Here is a 22,732-nt window from a genome sequence, read left to right on the forward strand (position 1 = left end):
TATGTACCATAGTTATGTATTCATACATTTGGTGGTATTTATCTTAATGGAACAAGAGTTAAACACCATTAAAGTATAAAGTAAAAGTGAAATTTATACTTCTCTACTTTACTAAGTACGTCGCTCTTAAAGAGTATTTTAGATGATTATGTATATACATGTAAGTCAATCCAACTTGGATTAACTGCAATGTAATAATGTTTTGGAGCTTTACCACCTGTAATTAATTGAGCTCTTAATTACTGTGGACTTATTCTTCAATCTCTGTACATTAATTCTCTAAATGAATATATACACACAGAGAGATAAATGTGTGTGTGTAATATATATATAGTTGAAATTTACAGAAAAACAAAAGACGAAGACAGGTGTATGAACAACAAGCAAGTGTATTAGTTTGATGCTTGGGAAAGTGAGAAAGTCTTTTATGTTTCAAGCCTATGTTCTCCAACAGAAAAGAATAAGAGAAAATAGAAAAAACTTGTGGATTTAGTGATCAAGCATGGCAAAAGATATATAAATCTTTTATCTTTTACTTGTTTAAGCCTTTAGCATTCAAATTATTCTGTCAAATGTAATTCTTATTTATTCACATTGTTTTGAATTCATTGTGCATTATCTCATAGATTCAAGATTGTGATGTTGTGATTGTTCATTTTTAGAATGACATTGTGGGATAGGTGTAAGAGGTTGGATCTGGTTGGTTTGAACACAAAATAGGTAGATTATTTTGGTCAGATATGGCTGGTTTAAATGCTAAAGGGTTAAGTCTGCATTAGACTGCAGCCATGCTGGAGCACTACTTTGAATTTTTAATCAAATGCATCAAACCTAATATTTTCTTCTTTTTTTTTTTAAGGTCTAGAACTTATTCTATCAGTCCATTTTGATGATGCAATTACAGACTGCAGGTATGATTATCTCTGAACTTTCTCATGTACAGAGCATCAAGATTCTCCAGTTTTTAAAGAATTTTAGCCTCAAGATCCTGCAATTTTTAAGCAATTTGAATTTACTCAAACTGCAGGATAGTGTTACTGGTTATTTAATTCCTTTTGCTATTGTTCAGTGTAGGATGCTCCCCAATGAACAGACATGATTTTCAAGGACTTAAAGTTGTTATTTGTCTTATCATGCAGTGCTGGGGATACTTAATGTAGGCAGGGATAATAATGAGATATGTTTGGGGGTTGGGGTGTGAGATAATTAGGGCTGAGAGAGAAGAGGGCCAAGCAAAACCAGGGTGGTTTTAGGATGTCATTTCTGCTGTTATGGATGGTTTTCTTGAGCACAGCAAATTGCCAGTCACCTTGGTCCTTTGTCATCCTCATAAGGTTCAGCATCTTAAGATGCATTTAATCAGAGCTTTTTTCCACCTCTCATCTTTGTAATATCCATCCCATCTTTTTTCTTACTATGGCACCTCACATGACAACAAAATCTGCACATATTTCATCTCCTTCTTTGTGCTATTAATTGCCTCCCCATCTCCCAGGAACCACTTTCCAACCCTCATTCTCAAAGCATCTCTTCTCACTTTATTTTCCACTGATTACCAGGTATCTCTTCTCCCTTGAACTTCATCTTCAATGTTCTCTCATACTTGCTATCATTTTCAACATCCTCTCACCACTGATGCCCTGCTCACTGCAGGTACCAGCACAAATTTGTGACCTTTATAACTATCTCTGTACATCTATTGCTCTCTTTATTTCTCCCACTCTCCCACCCTGCACATCATCCTCTTATTTTCTGATCTAGCTACATGTTTATTATTGCTGCTCCCCATCCATCCTGAACTGCCACCTATCGCCTCCTCTTTCCAGAGCTATTTCTTTTACTTTCCCCCTCCATGCTCAACCAGCCCTCCACCCTGGTATATTACCTCACCCACATCTCTAACCACCTATCATTTTCCTGTCACACTCCTATGCACTTTCCACTTACCCATCTCCATCCTTAATCTATGTTCACTCGTATACTCATTTTGTACCTTGAGCGTATGCTTTAATATCTTGTCACCATCTTCATCTCCTTTCCAGCTACCCCACCCACTTCTATATAAGGCTATGTAGCAATGTACTCATCTATAGCAAGATACCAGTAACTGTCCCTCTATGAAACTTTAGCCTTTTAACACCTGGCATAGAGCCACCCACACCCTCAATTTCAACTGTGCTTGTTTAAAAGGGCTTCTTTTTATTTCTTTGCTTTTCAGGTTACTTGGGACCCTCACAAGTGCTGGTGTCATAACAAAATAATTACTCAGTAAAGTGGTTGGCATTAAACTCTGTTTAGTCTTCTGGTTCACTGGATTCTGTCAAAGAATCCAACTCATGCCAGTATGGGAATGAGCATTAATATGATAGTGATGTGATGATAATAACATATATAGTTATATGTATATATTATATAGGTATACAAAATAACGTGTATGTATATATATGCATACATATACATACATTACACACACTAGTGGGTGAACAAGCAAAATAAAGTATCACTGAACACATTTGTTCATATATATATATAAATATATATACATACATACATATACACACACGTGCATAAATATATACATTCACACACACACATATATATGTATATATATGCATATAAATAAATATATATATATATATATATATATATATACACATATATATATATGTATGTATGTGTATATATATATATATAGAGAGAGAGAGAGAAAATTAGTATAACAACTACATCATGAAAACTGTATTTTAGACATTTAAAAATACACAAAAAACTGTTAAATTCACTTTCCATTTATTTCTTGAGGTGTCAAAATTTTTATTGCGCAACTGTTACCTGATTTTTGAGAGAGTGCAACTGCAATTGTGTGAAATTTAATTAACGGCAAGCTGTCATATGCCTTAGAATTTATTTTAGTTTTTTCGTTTCGATGAAGTGACTTATGGTTCTGTTGTTGACCTTGACCCCTTGATATTGGTTATCATTAGTCACTTCCAGGTACTCTTCTTTTGTAATTCCTCCTTTTTTTTCTCCCTTTTGTCTTCTTCTTTCTTTTATTTTGATGAATTTACCAATACATTTTTGTGTCGTATTATTCATTATTCGTATTCATTATTTTCGTATATTTCTTTTTCGTTGTTCACTTCTACAGAAATTAGGGAGTTGCTCTATGGATTAAATTTTATTTTAAATATGTTTAAGAAAAGGTGGGTAATATGCCTGTCTAAAAAGAATGTTGATGAACTTATGTGGTTCCTATCTGTATAACCGTATGCTTATATATATATATGTCTTGCAAACAATTTGCACATGCAAGTGCTACCAGTCAAAAACCCTCTGCATACTGGAAGCCAGCAAGTGTATGGGGTCATCAGGAGGGAATGAATGCCGTTTCAGGGCCTACCTCTCGACGGCATCAATGCACACCAGCCCCCCCCCCTGATATGAGCTGGTTATCAAATAAAGCTCAATATTCTTCTAGCCATCGCTCATTGTAACCAAATCTAGTGGCTAGCCTTCTCCATATATATATATATCATCATCATCATCATCATCGTCGTTTAACGTCCGTTCTCCATGCTAGCATGGGTTGCGCGTGGTTAGGGTGTCAGCATTGTGATCGTAAGATTGTGGTTTCGATTTGTGGACCGGGCGACGCGTTGTGTTCTTGAGCAAAACACTTCATTTCATGTTGTTCCTGTCCACTCAGCTGGCAAAAATGAGTAACGCTGTGATGGAGTGGCATCCCGTGCAGCTGGGGAACACATAGACCATTGAAACTGGGAAACCAGGCCCATGAGCCTGGCTAGGCTTTGAAAGGGCACATTTATTATTTTTTTTTATATATATATATATATATATAATAAATATTAGGGAATAAATCCAAGTGGTTTTGTCTCGAATTAATATTATATATATATATATATATATATATATATACACACACCTGCAAGTATAAATTTAAATATGCATAAAACTAATCTATGAGAGGTGAGGAAATATATATGACATGTGTGGCACATTGATTGGTGTTACTCCATTCAACTTACAGTTAAGACTGACTTGTATTCTCATGTGCTTATTGATTCAGTTACATGTCTTAGTGCTATATTACAAGGATATATAAAAATGCTATCTTTCAACAAAACCATTGTTTATCTGAAGCATATTGGTAAATAATAGAAGAAGCATCCTTTTTTAGTATAGCAGTCTTACTGCTCTCCAATTCTCATTAATATTATGAACTTTCTCTTCTATGTATGTTTGAGGGAGGTTGCCATGTGTTCCTTCTTGAGACTTTATGATACCCTGTATTAAAAAATACAGCATGTCATAGAAGTCCCTTTGTAGTTGAATGTAATTTTGTATCATATATATTGTAATCATTTTTACAGGTGTCATTGTCAAGGATGAAGAACTTACAGGTAATAAATTTAATGAATCTATCAAAAATTGTTGATTCTGGTGGCTTTAAAACAATTTTTTCTGATTACTGAAGGATTTTCCATGAGTTTTCCATAATGTGGGTAGAGAATGCATATTTTGGGTGTTCATCTGAAAATGATATTTTCTATCCTTAACTTAGTGTCCAGAAGAGTTAAATTTTATTGAGATGCACACAGGGACAGTCAATAGTGACTTTATTTTATTAAGAATAAAATTTCTTATGCCATGTATAGTACATGTGTTTTTTTCATTCACATGGTTGTCAGTATGAAGAGTCATTTTAAAAAGTTTAATTCCATAAACATATCAAGAGAACAGTGGTAGATTAACAATACAGCTAGGAAATTACTGTCTAAATTGCCTATCCACCACACCATACAAAGGTTGGTGACACCTCTGGCAATTGCAATCCGATCACACCACCTTTCATTTCTTTATAAAGTTTCTTGTCAAATTTAAATATGTAGTTCTTTAAAGTGGCTTTAAGACTGACACCAACTGCATGTACAACCATGGTTCTAATGCTGTGAATATCTGAAAAACAAAAAACAAAATAAAAAAAAAAATTTTGACACCTTATGGAATAATTGAAAAGTAAATTTAACAGGGTTTTTGGGTATTTTAAATGGCTAAAATGGCTCTTCCATGATGTAATTGCTTCAGTTTCAACACATGGCAACAGATCATATCACTTGCTAAACAAGGTACAATGCTAATATATATCATCATTTCATCTCGTGAAAATTTGAACATTCCATCCCTTTTATGAAATTTTGAAACACTAATTTGGTCTGTCTGCAGATTGATATTTCTTCCTCCCATGTGAGTGTAGTCGCTTGCTGTTCACTTAATATCAATGTTAATTTCTCTCATGGAAATTTGAATTTTTCATTTCTCTTGTGAAAATTTGCAGCTCATTTGCTCGTGATGCACCCATACTTATACCAGAAATCTTTCTTCTGCCCCTTCCTAGCCTCCTCATCTATATCAGTATACTATCAATGACAGTAATAAAAAGGCAAAGCAAACACCCACGACAGCAGAAATGTTAACAAAATTAGGAATACTTATTAGTTATTATTTATTTATCAATAATAGTTGCAAACTATAGCTTTTGAGGTAGATGCTGTAAGTTTGAAGAATAAATGAATGATGATAAAATTAATGCAAGGACACATATAATAATGTGTGTAAATCTGCCAGGAGCTGTCAAACCATGGTGCAACCATTCTTATTCCCCTCAGGTGTAGATTGTTCATACAGTAATGGAACAACCGTCAAACAGCCTTCCCATCAAAAATACACCTCCTTTTTCTGTGGATCCCAAAATTTAGGGGCTGCAAGCACAAACGTTGGCATGATGAAAGATAGATCTAGTGAGATTTCAGAAATGCTGGAGCAGAGACAAGTGAATGTATACAGTGAGAAAGAGGCAAGATAGAAAGAATCCTTACGCAAACTCTTCTCAGGTAAGAGATCATCATCATCATCATCATCATCGTTTAGCATCCGCTTTCCATGCTAGCATGGGTTGGACGGTTCAACTGGGGTCTGGGAAGCCAGAAGGCTGCACCAGGCCCAGTCTGATCTGGCAATGTTTCTACGGCTGGATGCCCTTCCTAACACCAACCACTCCATGAGTGTAGTGGGTGCTTTTTACGTGCCACCGACACAGGCGCCTGATGAGGCTGGCAAACGGCCACGATCAGATGGTGCTTTTTTCATGCCACCGGCACGGGGGCCAGGCAAGGCTGGCAATGGCCATGATCGGATGGTGCTTTTTACGTGTCACCGGCACGGAGGCCAGTCAGGGCGGTGCTGGCAACAGCCACGTTCAGATGGTTCTCTTATGTACCACCGGCACTGATATCACAGCTGCAATTTCCATTGATGTTGATCGATTTTGATTTTGATAGTGATACAAATTCTTCTGGAGGAGTAATAGTGATAATAGGGGTTGGTAGGCATACTGTTAGCCAAGTAACAAAAAACGTAATTGAAGTAGTAAGGTATGCAACATGATAGGTAAAATGAGACTTGTTATAAGCAACTCAACAGCAACAGATATCTTTGCATAGGCAAGATTAACAGAAGTACAGTATGACTGCTTCTATGAGATCCTTCTACAAACTACCTCAACAACAATTGATGGCCAACACACTAATAACTTTCACAACATGTATAGAAGCTATGGATATGGTACAAGAAATGAGGATGGTATAAAGTGTCTGAAGTTCTGTGATACAGATGATCTAACATTTTGCAACACACACTTTAGAAATCCAGCTAACAACCTATCAATTACCAATCTGGCGAAAAAAAAAAAAAAGACAGAAGAGCTACTGTATATGTCAAAAGCCTTTCTGAACAAACAATGCAATATACAACATAGATTAGTGGTGAGTGACTTCTAAGTTAAAGCTAAACAGACACTGAAAAAAATGATGCCAAGGAGAAGATAGATATGGAAACTAAAAGATGCTGCAGTCTAATTGACACACCTGACTGTAGGGAGGTTGATTTAGATACCTGTAGAGTAGATGAAAACTAAGAACTTCTACAAAACAACTCCCTCAAGTCTACAGAACAGAGATGTGATTGAAGCAAAGTTCTGATGAAGCCAAAAGTTACATGAGGTGGAATGATACAGTTGACAAGGCAGTAAAGGCTTGGAAAACTTGGAAGGAAGGTTATAGTAGGGAGTATTACCAAATGGTCAGAAGAGCAGCTAGGCAACAGGTATACTTGACTAATGGCAAAGCAGAGAAGAAGAGATTTGTGCATGTCTTGCAACATGAGGATCAGAGGTGTTCAGGTTTCAAATATAATGCAGGATGAAAAAGCATGCCGTTCTCATAACCTTAGCTCTCAAACACAGTGATTCTGAGATTGCAATCTTTGCAATCTTGTTAAATGTTGTCAGGCTCTTCATGTTTAAGATTAGAAAAAAAACTCCTGGCCACTGGTGGGAATGTGTTTTCCATGGCCAAAGAAGCATTCTTGGTGGTTAAACAGTCAGAAATGTTGAGTTTGTTCAGGAAGGCCAGAACATCATCAATTAGAAACCAAGCAAGTCAATGAGGACCATTGCGAATAACCTCTGTGAATTAATGTCAGCATTTGCACATGCAATGCATGAAGACATCAGGCACAAACCCTATGTTATGAGAACCTTTTGATCTAGTTGAAGCACTTGCTGAACAAACTCAAGCACCCTAAGAAGCCTGACATGTTCTGGTTCTCAGATGAAAAGAACTTCATTCAAGATCAAAAATTGAACAGAATGACAGATGGGTCTGTGCCAGCCTTGCTAAAGTCCCCACTGTTATGCACACCTAGTTTCCATCATCTGTGGTGGTCTTGGGAGTTGTGAGCAATGAGGGCTTGGTCATATTTCCTTACTTTTCCCATGAGGTCAGAGGGTCAATACAGCAGCCTACATCAAGACAATGGAAATGGTTACCAAGGCCTGAATTGAAAGAGCTGTGCAGGGGAGGCTGAATGCATTCCCATGTTCTGCACCATCTCACACAGCCTGCACAACCCAGGAGTAGATGGCTGAAAATTTTCATGATTATGTCGCCCCTAATATTTGACATTCAAGCCTTTCTGATTTAAAGACTCTGGATTACTATGTCTGCTAGATGTTATTAGAAGAGAGACCAAAAAGCATGCTCAAGGTATCACTGGAGATGCTATAGCCAACATGAATAAAGATCACTTGATCAATGCATTAAGTTATTTTAGAGGCCGTATCAAAGCAGTAATTGAGGCTGATGATGGTTTTATTGAATAGCCTTTTGGTATGTATCATCATCATCATCGTTTACCCTCCGCTTTCCATGCTAGCATGGGTTGGACGATTTGACTGAGGTCTGGCGAACCAGATGGCTGCACCAGACTCCAATCTGATCTAGCAGAGTTTCTACAGCTGGATGCTCTTGCTAATGCCAATCACTCCGAGAGTGTAGTGGGTACTTTTATGTGCCACCGGCACGAGAGCCAGTCAGGTGGTACTGGCAACGGCCACACTCAAATAGTGCTTTTTATATGCCACCTGCACTGGCAATGACCTCACTCAAATGTTTGTTCATGTGCCACCAGCACATGTGTAATGTCAGTGTGCATACACGACAGGGTGTAAGTGCCCTGAGAGAAAAGTTGGACATAAAGAGCATCAGATGTGGTGTGCAAGAGAGATGACTGCACTGGTATGGTCATGTGCTGTGTATGGATGAGGACAGCTGTGTGAAAAAGTGTAGCACCCTAACAGTGGAAGGAATCTGTGTTAGAGGTAGACCCAGGAAGACCTGAGATGAAGTGGTGAAGAATGACCTTTGAACGTTGGGCCTCACAGAAGTAATGACAGGAGACAGAGACCTCTGGAGATATGTTGTGACTAAGAAGAACCAGCAATTAAAGTGAGATTGCTACTCTCAGCAATACCAGTGTTGCTTAACCAGCCCATTTAAAAGTACCCTTGAATTGCAGGTGATGTGCTGTGCTTGAGAAGACCTGTTGAGTCAAGTGAAATTGTAGTTGTGGCCAATGCTAGTGCCACCTGACTGGCTCCCATGCCAGTGGTATGTAAAAAGCACCCACTACACTCTCGGAGTGGTTGGTGTTAGGAAGGGCATCCAGCTGTAGAAACCTTGCCAGATCAGATAGGAGCCTGGTGCAGCCTACTGGCTTGCCAGTCCTCAGTCAAACCGTCCAACCTATGCCAGCATGGAAACAGACGTCAAACGATGATGATATATATATGGATAATCCTAGATGGCCTAATATCCAGTGTGGGGATAGAAAAATATACCAACCACCAAACTGGGCGCCATTGCATAGTACTAAAGATCCAGCCCTCTTCAGCTAAAGTAAGAGCCCAATAGTGTAATGGCTTAAGGTTCAATAGCTCACAGCTTTCCAATGTTTTCAAAAAGCCTCAGAAATCTATAAAGTATAGTTGTGGATGTGCTCACAGAATATTTAAACAATATTTTATTTGAGAATCTAGACGTACCAACAAGCAAGAAGCTCAAAGAAGGGCAGTTTTGTCCAACTCACTGCTTCACTGGAACCAATTCTGGAAAGACAGCTGGGAAATGAGTTTGAAATAAGTAATCGTTAACACTAATGGTTGTGCCCCAGCATGGCCACAGTCACTGGCTGAAATCAGTAAAAGAATACAGATATATTTCTGTATGTACAGATATATTTCTGATATATTTCTGTATGTACATATATATATATATATATATACAAACATATGTGTACACAAACACAAAAAGACCGAGGAAGACATAGGATAAAGTGATGAAAAATGACCCTCTGATGTTGAGTCTCATGGAAGAAAGGATTGGTGATTTGCTGTGCTTTAGAAGACCTGTACCTTTAAGAAAACATGTGGCCCTAAAGGCATGTCATTCACATCTGTGTCTCTCTCCACTACAATTCATCTTTCTAGCATTCCCAGCTCCATCCATGTTCACCACTCACTGCATTCCCCTACCCTATCTCCCACTCACCCACTTTAGTAAACTTACCTGCACAGAGCTTGTATCTCTTCCCTACAACAAAGGGAGGGATGTTCTTAACACTTATTCCCTTAGCCTGTGTTCATTTACTGCATTCTCCTCTGTTATCGCTCACTCTCTTTTGCAAATTTTCCTGCCCTCTTCCTTGATCCAGTCCTTTGTACCACTTCACTTATATATCCCTTCTTTTCACTTGAGGGTGTGCCCATCTCTCTCCTTCTCTTCTCCTTTTCCAACTGGAGTAACCATGTATCTCCTCTACTTAAAGACATTTGTTTCTGTTCATCTCTCATACCCTAATCCCTCATCTAACGCAAAGCCACTTTCCTCAATACTATCCCCCTTGAATGAGGGGTCTTGTGTTTCAAGTTATCTGGTTATCTTGCTGGTGCTGGTGTCACATGAAAAAGCACCCAGTACACTTTGTACAATGGTTGGTGTTAGACAGGGCATCCAACCAAAGCAGACAGTATAGCTTGGTACAGTAGTCCTCTGGCTCATCATCTAATGCATGCCAGCATGGAAAACAGACAAATGACACACACACATACACACATGTAAAATATATCATGATTATCATTTTATGTCCACTTTCCATGCTGGCAAGGCTTGGAAGTTTTGGCAGAATCCAGCAAGTCAGAAAACTATGTACTTTTCCAATGTTCCAGTTCTGTATGACTTCTACAGCCCTTCATAAGGCAAGCTACTTAATGAAATGTATTGGGTGCATTCTTTGTAACACCAGCAGTTATGAGGCCACCTTGTAACTTGCGAAACTAAAGAGATGGTGGATAGGAGACAGAGACGTCACATTAACCAAGGTGTTGAGAAGATTCACGTCTACCCTGCATTTTACATAGGTGGGTCAGGGAGGCTGGATTAGAACCCAAACAAAGGTAAATATGTGAATGATGAGGTACCAGAATGTACCTATATGTAACTTGACCAAGAGATAAAAAGATAAGAACATGCATACAGAAAAATCAGAAAGGTTGGTAAGCAAGGAAGTAAGAATGCGGGAGTAGAGTGAAGTGAATATGAAACAAGATGTGGAGGCAGTCAGATGTAAATAAGGGATGTAGATGATGAATGGTGAACAAGGGTGGAGTACAATAAAAAGGAGTGTTGGAGGCTGGTTGGGTGAAGTACAGAAGAGATTGAGTAGTAACCAGCAGTGCAGAGATGGTGATATGGTATGGTATAAAGTAGCAAGTTCTGCTTTCATTTCTTACAACAGCAGAATAATAAAGTAGATAAGAGAGTGATGAAGAGGAGATTGATAGGGTAATGAGGGTTGATGTTAGATGTTGTGAAGGGGCAAGTGTAAAAGATGGATACCAACAAAGGTGGGTTAGGGGTGTCAATGGTAAGAATGAGGAATGAATGTCAATAGGAAGTGGCTCAAGGGAGGAGCCCAGTGGTCTGGGTAGAAGGAAGGGGACACAGTTGTGTGCATAGTATGCATGTACATTACACTTTGAAAGCCCTGGACACAACCTTCTAACATGGTTTGTCATCTCTTTAGTGAGACCGAAGATCCTGAGATCTACATTCTCCATCTCATACCATATCTTCCTGTGTCTTCCTCTTTCTGTGAGCCATTGGCACTTCTTTATATAATTATCCAACCAATATGCCTAACATACTCAAAACAATCTGTCTTGTACACTACATCTTATTCCTCTTATACTTAGTTCTTCTCTAAACACATTTGTACTCCAATCATACACACTGGTATTGAACATTCAATACAGCATGCTTAATTCTTTTCTTTCTAGCCTTTGCAGACCCTGTGAATTCAGAACACATATCCCATTACAATATAGCTTTGCAGTTTGTATGCAAGCATCATACAGTCAGATTTTCAGTCTGAGTAATAAACCTTTTGTTACCAACAAAAGTAATATCTCCATGAACTTTCTTCCACCTGTTCTTACTCTGGCTACTATATTATTCTGACCATCCTCCACCACTGCTCATTAAGTCACCTAAATAAAAGTTATTTACCACCTCAAATGTTCCTCCTGAAAATTTGGGGGGGGGGGGGGCATTTGCTTTCCTTGTGCTCTTAAGAGTTTATTGCTTCTGTGCATGTACCATAGGTAGTCAGCCCTCTCTTTTAACATACCTTTGATTCCACTGCACATCATCTGCATCCATAATGTGAATTGGGTACACCATATTGAATTTCTATCCCCTCCTTTTCTGCATATGAAGCAAGGCTATTTCCTTGACAGTTGCAGGATCCTAAACTTTGAGGCCCTTTGATTCCAGATTTTCTTGTCATTCTGGAGCAGTACGTACAATAAATACACTAGAAATAGATTTTTTTAAATGCGTGGGTGGCCTACTAGAAGGAGCTGATTGCTTTTGTTACCAAGGATATGCAATTAGCAGTGCAGGTATTTGCTCTGAAAGTATAGTAGTAAAAGCAAGACTAGGTTGGAGGAAGTTCAAGAAGCTTTTGCCACTGTTGGCAACAAAGATATTTACACTTAGAGTGAAAAACAGATTAGTATGATGCTTGGGTTAGAACTGCGATGTTATGTGGTTGTGAAACATAGGCTGGAAAGAAATGAAATGAACATGTTCTGTTGGATGTGTAGTGTAAATGTGCAAGAATAACAGTGTGCTGAGAGGAAAACTGGGCACAAAAGGAATCAAATGTAGGAAGCAAGAAAGACTGTGCTGGTATGGACATGTGATACGTATGAATGAAGACAGCTGTATAAAGAAGTGCTGATCATTTAACATGGGTTGAGATTGTGGAAGAAGGAGAGCCAAGAAGACACAACAGGGTGATGAAGGCTGATCTCAGGACCTTGAAACTCAGAAATGACAAAGGATTGGGATGACTGGTGAAATGTTGTTCTCAAGAAGACTCACCTACCTTGGTAAAACAAAGTTCTGGAAATGTGATGTATGTATATACGTGCACAAGTGGGCCTTTTGCTTAATTTCCTCCTCAAAGCATTCCCAGCACTCATCATCTAACTCCAGCTCTTCCTTAATACCACTTATTTTACTCCTCAAAACCTTTTCATTTATTATTTATACTCCATTCATTAATACTGTTCTCTCTGTCCACTCTTAACATTGATCACACACAACCATTGAGCCACTAAATCATCTCTCCTCCTCAGCCACTGTATATCTCTCAATTTCCTCATGTTCTATGTGTGCTGTATCTCCCCCCACCCACCCACTACTTGAGATGACTTAGTGTAGCTGATTTGAGGCAGATAACTTGGCACAGCTGACTAGATATTCAGCTTGTTTTAGTGATAGTACTTTTTGGTACTGGAGGCAAATGCATGCACACATGCACAGAAATATATACATATTAAAATGGTTGATGTCAAATAAGTCAGCATTGAGTCAACAATGCCAGATAAGTGATGCCAAAATGGCTGTGTCAGAACATCTTTGTATTCCATGCAGCATTGCAGTTTGAACACAAATATTACATATTCCCCTTCACTTTCAAGGAGGAAGGACTCTGTTGCCAGCAAAAGTAATAGATCCGAGAAATTTTCCAACCAGTTCTACCCTAGCTTTTGTACTTTTGGAGCAACCACCTCCACTGCTAATTATGTCACTTAGGTATTTAAAACTATCCACTACTTGTGAGCCAGCCTGGTATTTAAGTAAATCTATTTCTAGAGTGTTCTTGGTGGTTATTGCTCCCATTGCATATGCTATATACAAAGCATGCTTTCTCGGTTAGCCTGCTTGTGATTCCACTACATCTCTTGTGTATATGTGTGTATATATATATATATATATATATATATATATATATATATACACATATATATATATATACATATATATACATATATATATACACACACACACACACACCCACACACATATCATCATCAACACTATTGTTTTTAACTTTAACTTTCCTATGCTTCAATGGCTTAGACAGAATTTGTTGAGCAATATAATATATATATATATACAAATAAGATACACACATATGTAGAGGTATAATAGTTTTCTAATGACATATTTATCCATTTTATAACCAGATTGAATTAGTTTTTAGCAGTATAGGATGTGGTTTGTGTATTTTTAATAGTTGTTGTATCTGTTGTAACATTGTGGGGAAATTTGTTATTATTTTATGGCTTGGGCCATTAATTATTCATTATTACCCATTATTAGCTAGTGTTTGTTTTATGCTAAAGGTTTCTTTTGTGTATGTAAATTTAAAAGCTTGACTAAAAAGGGATTTGTCAACGGATTTTATATTTATGGGGCATTCACTGTTACCATGTTTACATAAGCATTTTTTCATGTATTTTGATAAACTGAAGTGCTGTATGTATTGTTCTTTATTTCTTTGTCACTTTATATAAGAATGAAGCAGTGATAGAGTCTGAATTTATGTTGGAGCTATGCTGGATCAAAAATATAAGGATAGAGCTTTTTGAAGTTCATATTTAAACCTATCAATCTGTTTGTACCTGTTGCAATAAATATATCACTAATATACTTAATGGGAACAACTTTGTTTTCTGCTCTAGCCATATAGAATGCCTTGAATACAGATGTGAATTTAAAATCCATAACCACTCTATCCTTCTAGATGTATAGATTACCTTGAAGATAGCTGAAGAGAACTGTATGTGCTGGCCAATAGAAACTTATAATGTTTCATGCAATAACAGGTGGTTTTATTGTATAGAGTATGTATATATCATCCATAATTATGTTTATAATTTCCATAAGTGGACATTGATAAACTTTTGATGTTCGTGAGGGAAATTTTTTCCAACTTTCTCAGATTCCAGTTGAATTTCAAAGAACTTATCAGATGACTATATACTGTACCTATCCAGTTTGTACTTCTTTATAGTGCAGGCAAGTATTTCTTGGAGATTATGGACCGTGGAAAGTTATTAGGTTTTAAACACGCAGATAAAACATATGTAAACTAAATCAGGAATTCTACAAGGATTGACCATTAAATGATTTTTAAACCCAGCGTTGGTGATTTTATCAGTTATAAAAGTATTCCTACCATTCTTTCCAACCTACTACAAACAAAACAGCATTATTGCCATCATTTTGCTTTGAGAATGAAATAGGGAAGGTCTGGGAATATTAATGGATTTAGGAACACATTTATTTGAAACTAAATATAAAGAGCTAAAAAGAAAATACAAAAAGAAATCTTTAATAAGAAAGATCAAACTTGAACATAGACATGTCTTTATTGCATGTGCATATGTACACATACATATATGCACACACATACATGTAAGTGCAAACAAGTATTACTAGACACAGATACATATTCATTTACTCATCCCAAACCACTACAAATATTAGTTCATGTAGAAATGTATGCCTACACTTATACAAGTGCATACACCTATATTTACACATACAAGCATTTAGTTGTAGGCGTACAAATGAGAGTATAGACACACATGCAACCTTTGCCATAAAATCCTGTATTCAACATGCATATATTAAGGATGTGTGGAAGGGAAAACACAAGGTTGGTGGAATGTGGGAAGACTTTGCATGAAGATATTGAGATTATAGGCTGTAGGTCTAGCTGAATTAGAAGTGATGCAGTTTATTACCTTTGAAGATTTTGTGTTTGTATGAAGAGACCAACTCAGTGTTACACGTAAGGTGGTTTGTTTTAGAGTAGGGAATTTAAAAGGGTTCAGAAGTATATAACAATCTATTATAGGCTTGGAAAGGCTGGAAATGTGTGTTTTCCAATTGATAAAACTGGGTATGTTGCTTGATTTCAAAGACCATGTATAGCTATACAAAGAACTGGTTATTAAATGTATGGTAGAATCTGTAGTACATGAAGTTGGATGTGTGTGTTGTAATAGTGACTACTGTAGTCATATATTAGGTTCTTTGATAGAAGACAGTCTCTGTTTAAAGGATAGGCTGAAGGATTCATGCAACTGTAATTAGTAGAACAAGGTATCAGGTTAAAATTGTTAGAACTAGACTCCTTACTGTTTTTTTTTTAAGTCATAGAGAATAATATTTTTATTTGTGCTTGTTGATTAACTTGTGATATCTATGATTTGGAGGGGAGTGTTTTAAAAGTAATTTAAAGAACAGAAGAGCTATGATGGTGAACCATTGTAGGTTGATTGGTGGATTAAACAAGATGGTAATTTTTTGGTGTCAATTGTTGCTTTTTGAAATTGGTGTAGTTTGGTTTGTGTATTTTACTTTGTTCTGTCTTTGGAGTTTCTATTCTTTAGTACAGTTTTATAAAATGTTGAAATTTCAGGTACTTTCTTATTAGATGAAAGGTTCAAGAACCTAAATGAATATGCTTTGTGGGTCATTAGTGGATTTATGTATGCATTTGATCTTTTTCCTGTTTTTTTTTGTTTTTTTTTCTGAAAGGTTTCTAAAATGTTCATAGTTTTAAGTTATTTTACAGTAAGAAAACACCAAGTCTTTAAAGAACTTATGAAGGATTTTCTTAAATCTACCAGTTTGTTGTGGGTTAAGGTTTCTGTGGAGGAGTAAGCCATTCCATCTATGTAGTCCATCATGACGTATAGCTTTTAAATGCATACACTGACAAAATTGTTGTCCTCAGTTGAATCTTTTGAACCCATGCCGACTTCAAGTGAATGTGTCTATGACCTGCCAAATGAGGTGCTCAAGAAACTTTGTTATCTCTAAATGTAATAAACAAGCTACCAGATAGTGCCTCAACTTGGACAAGTCAACCACAACAAGATTTAAACACTAGTTTGCACTTTTCACTTCTAAATAACATTTTAGTTACAGCCAAATATTTTTTTTGAAAATGCACTACATCAGTACAATATGTCCAGAGAAATAGTTTGGATAGAATTATGAATTTTGATAAATAAATTACATGCCCTGATATGCTACTGACGTGAGCTGTAAGTTTAGTTTCTGATGCAGCCAATACATTCCTCACACACACACACACACATACACACACTCTCTCTCTCTCTCTCTCACACACACACACAATCTCTACTGGTACTTTACAGGAAAGGAATCATCATCATCATCATTGTTTTATGGATATCCAACTGTAAAAACAATTGCCCAAAAAATAAACCATCTCACCTGTGGTTTTATATAGAGTGAGAAAAATCTATTTGATAAAACAGTTTTAAAAAATGACTATAACTTATTAATAGTTATAATGCTATGTATATATATGTATGAGTCAATGAGCTAAGCTGTTAATGCTCCTTGTGATTGTTTTTTTTTTAGCACTCAGTACCACTACCACATGATGTTGAGTGTGAAAATAGTGGCTCAGAGCCATGAACAATGAAGTAACAAGAAAAGAAAAAGAATAATATGACTGTTAGAATACAAGTATCATACAATCATATGCTACTGTTTGGCATACTGCTTCTTTACTGCTTTATATAATATTCAGTTGTATATCACATTTACCAACAGTGTTTATGAACACATGATATTGGAAAATTTCCTAAGGTTGCTTTCTGCATAAGAAGCATATTAGTTAAGGGCAGACTATTATTCATTATGTGGCAAGCTGCAAAGTGATTTTTAATTAATTGAAATTATAACCCTTATGAAAAGAAAAGTCATTGGTATGAATAAAAATTGTTTTCAGAAGGAACAAGGGAGAAACCTCTGAAAACTTCAATCCAAGAATAATTAAATTGAGATATGCAGGAGAAGAGAGTGAGTCTCTGTTCTTTGATATCAAGGGTGGACAACTTCAAATATGTTTCAATATTACCGGACCTCCTCAGCAAAGTATTGATACCTACATATGTATACCATGCAATAGTGCCTATTACATTATTTTATTATTCAAGATACATAAACAATCACAAGTATTTTCATTTGTGCTACTCACCTCACATTAAGCTGGTCACAAGTCCACAAGCTCTCCCAATTAAAATCCTATTAGTAGAGGATGTGTGATCAGAAAGTTGAAGCTCTGAAGCCCATTCGTTGATGAAATTAAAGTGCTGGGAATTATACAAATATTGGTACATTATCCTAGTATTGTATAACAAGCAGCACTTGTTTTAGTTCTTGGTACAAAAGATTTTCACTCTAGAGCCTTCTGGTCAAAGTATGCCTGCAAAATATATATACATAATGTATACATAACATGAAATATCATATACATATGAAATATATATATTCCATAATAGTAGATTCCATTCCCAACTACTTAATCTTGGGGTTCAGTCTCACTGTGTGATACCCTGGGCAAGTATATTCTGCTATAGTCCCAAGATGATCAAAGCCTGATGTGTATGTGTGTGCTTTTCATTTCCAATCTTCTGTGAAAACGTCCAGCCAAGGGGAAAACATTGCCTTGGTTGCAAACAGGTGATGGTTGATGAGGGAAAGGACATCTGCTGCAGTCAATTCTGTTTGACTCATGCAAGAATGGGAAAATATATTTTAAAATGACGACAATGACGATTTCGTACACATTTCAAAAAATATCTTATACATATGATAATATATTATACACATACAAAAATTCTTAATATTTTGAAATATCATCATCATCATCATCATCATTGTTTAACGTCCGCTTTCCATGCTAGCATGGGTGGGATGGTTCAACTGGGGTCTGGGAAGGCAGAAGGCTGCACCAGGCCCAGTCTGATCTGGCAATGTTTCTACAGCTGGATGCCCTTCCTAATGCCAACCACTCTGAGTGTAGTGGGTGCTTTTTATGTGCCAGATGAGGCTGTCAAATGGCCACGATCGGTTGGTGCTCTTTACATGCCGCCGGCACGGAGGCTAGTCGGGACAGTGCTGGCTACAGCCACGTTCGGATGGTTCTCTTACGTGCACCAGCACTGGTATCACAGCTACAAATTCCATTGATGTTGATCGATTACGATTTATGTACGATTATGATCGATTTATGATCGATTACGAAATATGTACATACAATATCGTATATCCAAAAATATCACATATACATAATAATGATGATGATAATACTAACAACAACACTATGGATAAATATACCACAAAATATCATGCATCACAAGTTATCATATATATATATATATATTACCAACATCATCATCATCATTTTAACATCCATATTTCTATATTGATCTGGGTCAGGTGGAATTTGTTGAGGTAGATTTCCTGTGGCTGGATACCCTACCTGTCATTAATCCTCATCTGTTTCCAAGTAAGGTAATATTTCCCCTTGGCCTGATATATTTTCATAGAAGACAGGAAATAAATTACACGCGCACACACACACACACACACACATACACACACACACACACACATTAAAATATACTGCCTTTGTTGATTTAAATTTCAAAAATTATAAATACATTAGTAAAATAACCTTGTCATTAGTAAGTTGGTATAGAGAATATAAATTATCATGAAATATGAATGGAAGATTTTAATTTTCATTACTTAAGAATATGAACTTTGTATCCCAGAACCCAAATTGATCTTAGGTGGGTTGGTATCAAGAGGGTAAATAAAAGAATATAAAGTATACACCTTTCTGTTGGGAATAAAAATCTAGGTCTTTGAACTGTTCATATTTCTTCCCAGCATGTGACTAAACACAAGGTGACATTGTGATGTTGTCTAAGGAAGAGTTTAACAAGAGAAGGGAACACCTGTGGAGAGATAATCTGTTGTGCAACATTTCTCTGAATATAATTTTTTTTTTTTCTGTGATAACTTACAATACATGTGTCTTCAAAACCAGATATAAATCTACAGCAAACTCAACCACTTAACTGTATTAACTCTTGGTCTACCAGAGAAAATGCCTGTCGCTAATTACCCATATGAAAAGAAGTTGTTTAAGCCTTAAGACCAAAACAGTAATTTAATGTAAATTGCATTACTGTCAAAGTCAATAATAATGATTCATAAATTTTCTTATTTCAGATGTGCCCCATGCTGGTTCTTATGCACTTGCAGTTCACTCCAGGAACTAAAAGAGTTCTGTAACTCCCATTCAGACCATCAACATTATAATAATTAGGTTTGCTTTCCATGCCAGAATAGGTTGGACACGTCACCACAGTTCAAGTCAGTTATTTTTGGAGTTACTGTCCTTTGAGATGATTTAGAAGACTATGTCTTGCTTGTAATTTCAATTTTGAGCTTGGTTTCTATGGCTGGATGCCCTTGCTATGACTAACCACTACTCCTTGTTCTAGTTACGTTTTATCATGGTATCCATACCTGAAAAGTTGACATGTCTTCAGCATGACTAAAGAGTTCTTTTGAGCCTAAATTATCTCTACCTGTTTGCCAATAATTTTACAGTGTACTTGGTGTAATTTTATTGAGGCATCATCATTAGCAAGGGTGCCTTGCATCGGGAAAACTAAAGAGTTCTCATGACTCTTCATTTGCTCAAATGAGAGGACAAGTAGATGAAAGTATGACTCAAAAAGTAGGTAAATAGGTGGATCTCCATCGTTCGGCAATGATGATTCAGTTGTTTGATAATCTGAATTACTTGCTCTCAAAGTAATGTGTAATTGACTGAACTTTCTACATACATATATGCCTTTCGCATAATTCCCAGAGTGACACAGTCTGACAAGGCTGTAACTTCCAAAATATACTGGTACAATTCGCCTAACAGGATTTTCTACAGTTTCCTCCAACCCTATTCCACTCATAAGATATGATGGGCTGGAGGTTATAGAGAATGACATACAGAAACTTTCATCCATCTGTCAGCTATTTGGAATAGATAGATGACAACAAAATCATAGCGGTGGTGTGTTACCCTGAAGATCATTTGCAGAAACACAAAACATCACAGACAGAAATGCTGTAAGGCAGTTCTCTTGACCAAAATATTATCAACGATACAGTTGATCTGAGAGACGATAGCGTTGATTTATGGTACTCACCCTTAATGTAGTATATGATAAATTTATAGTTATTCCAGTATACAGTCACAATATACTAATCACTTGCACAGAATCGCACTTTTCTCCCACCAAAACCACTTTAAAATATCTCTCAACAAGTGTATGAGGGAACATACTAAATTTGCCCACCCCCTTTCACAAAATCTCCTCGTAAAATAGGGGAATATCTTATGCAAGAGTGCCTCTTATACGCCGGGAAGTTCAGTGTAGACTCACACAAACGCGCGCGCGCACACACGGCAGGCACACACGCTTATAAGCGCAAGCATCTGAATGCATACATGTCTGAACGCATAATCAGTGTCTAGCCGAGTTTATCTGTATGTAAAAATCATTGTGAAATGCCTATGCTTACCTCCTCCCAACCCCACAAAGAGGAGAGAGAGAGAGAGAGAGAGAGAGAGAGAGAGAGAGAGATCAAAAATCAAATATCTTCGACCAGAGTTGTTTTGTGTCAGATTGTTAGTTCGGTAACACTAGTTAAGTCTACGTATTTTTGATTACAATAAGCGTCGACAACTTCATCAGTTGACAGCGTCTTTTAGAAGTTGTATTCCTTTTGTTATATCTTCAATAGGCTTAATACAGGGAATTAATTGCAATTTCAAGTTATTCCTGCCTCAAAAGTAAGGATTCAAAAGCTTAAAAGATTGAGAGTTAAAAATAAATATATAAATGGCGGTGCCCCAGCATGGCCACAGCTCGTGAGCTGAAACTAGATAAAAAAAAAATAAAATAAAATAAAAAAAAATTAACACGACTCCATAAAATGTATTGGGGAGTGTTTTTATATATGATACCCAGAGTATTTGTTCTATAGTCAGTTGTGTATGGCCTAATTTTATAATTACGTTTACGCCTGTACAAAGAAAGCAGATGTCTAGTGACAAAGATGAATTGATGACGTATCTCTGTGGTCAACAGGTGGATCTTCAGATGTGCTTGCTCTCACAAGAAGAGTATCAAGATTATTCAACAACTTGGTCTTCATTATCATTATTATTATTATTATTATTATTATTATTATTAAATTTTCACCCTCCCGCTTTTTATAGTAAAGAAAGTCGATAAACTTTAGCAAATTAAATTACAAACGGATATAAGTTGACAATCATAAAAGTATCTATATTTACTTTTTGTAATTAGAAGCTATACATTGTAGCATGTATACACTTCAGTCGAAAACTTGTCTGAAGCAGCAAGGGTGGCATCAACGACCAGGTTTTTGACAATGCTCGTCTTTTCTCTAAATGCGAATCAAGCTTAGTGACCCATAAGGGTCAGATGTATCACATACAGTGTTGCTTTAGAAGGAAGGGAAGATGAAGACAAAATAACGAATAATAGTTAAGATGAAATAAAAAAATAACGGCAGTGTATAGAAAGCGAAATAAAAGAACTGATTGAAAGCCGACGTTTTTACATTGCATTCATACCTGACAATTTAAAAGGTAAATGCTTGAGACAGATTTGATGAGAAATATACATTTCTTACATACTCAACTGTAAGAGGTTTATAATGTCTGTGATGTCAATTGATTTAAGTATTTTACAATTACAAGTTATTATGCACATACCGCTACAGACGGCTTCCAAATAAATAAATGTAAGGTTGGTCCATAAACGAATCATGCTCGTATTAAATGCAGATTATGATATAATGATTTACGAGAGTTGTATAATATGGTTGAATGTATGGCAATATACGTCTACACAATCATGCAAGCATAAAATATAAGTGTAAAACATACACACACACCCATTTTAAATAGAATTAAATTTCTGAGGAAGTAAATTAGCCAAAATAGAACAAAGGATTTTACACACACA

General features: G+C 36.5%; 1 protein-coding gene across 5 annotated transcripts in view; it reads right to left on the reverse strand.

The window, feature by feature from the left end:
- The window catches only part of LOC115230501 (protein NDNF-like), a 181,769-nt gene that overhangs the window by 48,694 nt on the left and 110,343 nt on the right, over positions 1–22,732 (reverse strand). For all 5 annotated transcript variants that reach the window (XM_029800666.2, XM_036500425.1, XM_036500426.1 and 2 more), the window contains exon 2: positions 17,854–18,081. The gene's annotated coding sequence lies outside the window, so the exon portion shown is untranslated. The remainder of the gene's footprint in view (positions 1–17,853; positions 18,082–22,732) is intronic.

This window comes from Octopus sinensis, linkage group LG2, assembly GCF_006345805.1.
Source record: "Octopus sinensis linkage group LG2, ASM634580v1, whole genome shotgun sequence".
Lineage (NCBI taxonomy): Eukaryota > Metazoa > Mollusca > Cephalopoda > Octopoda > Octopodidae > Octopus > Octopus sinensis.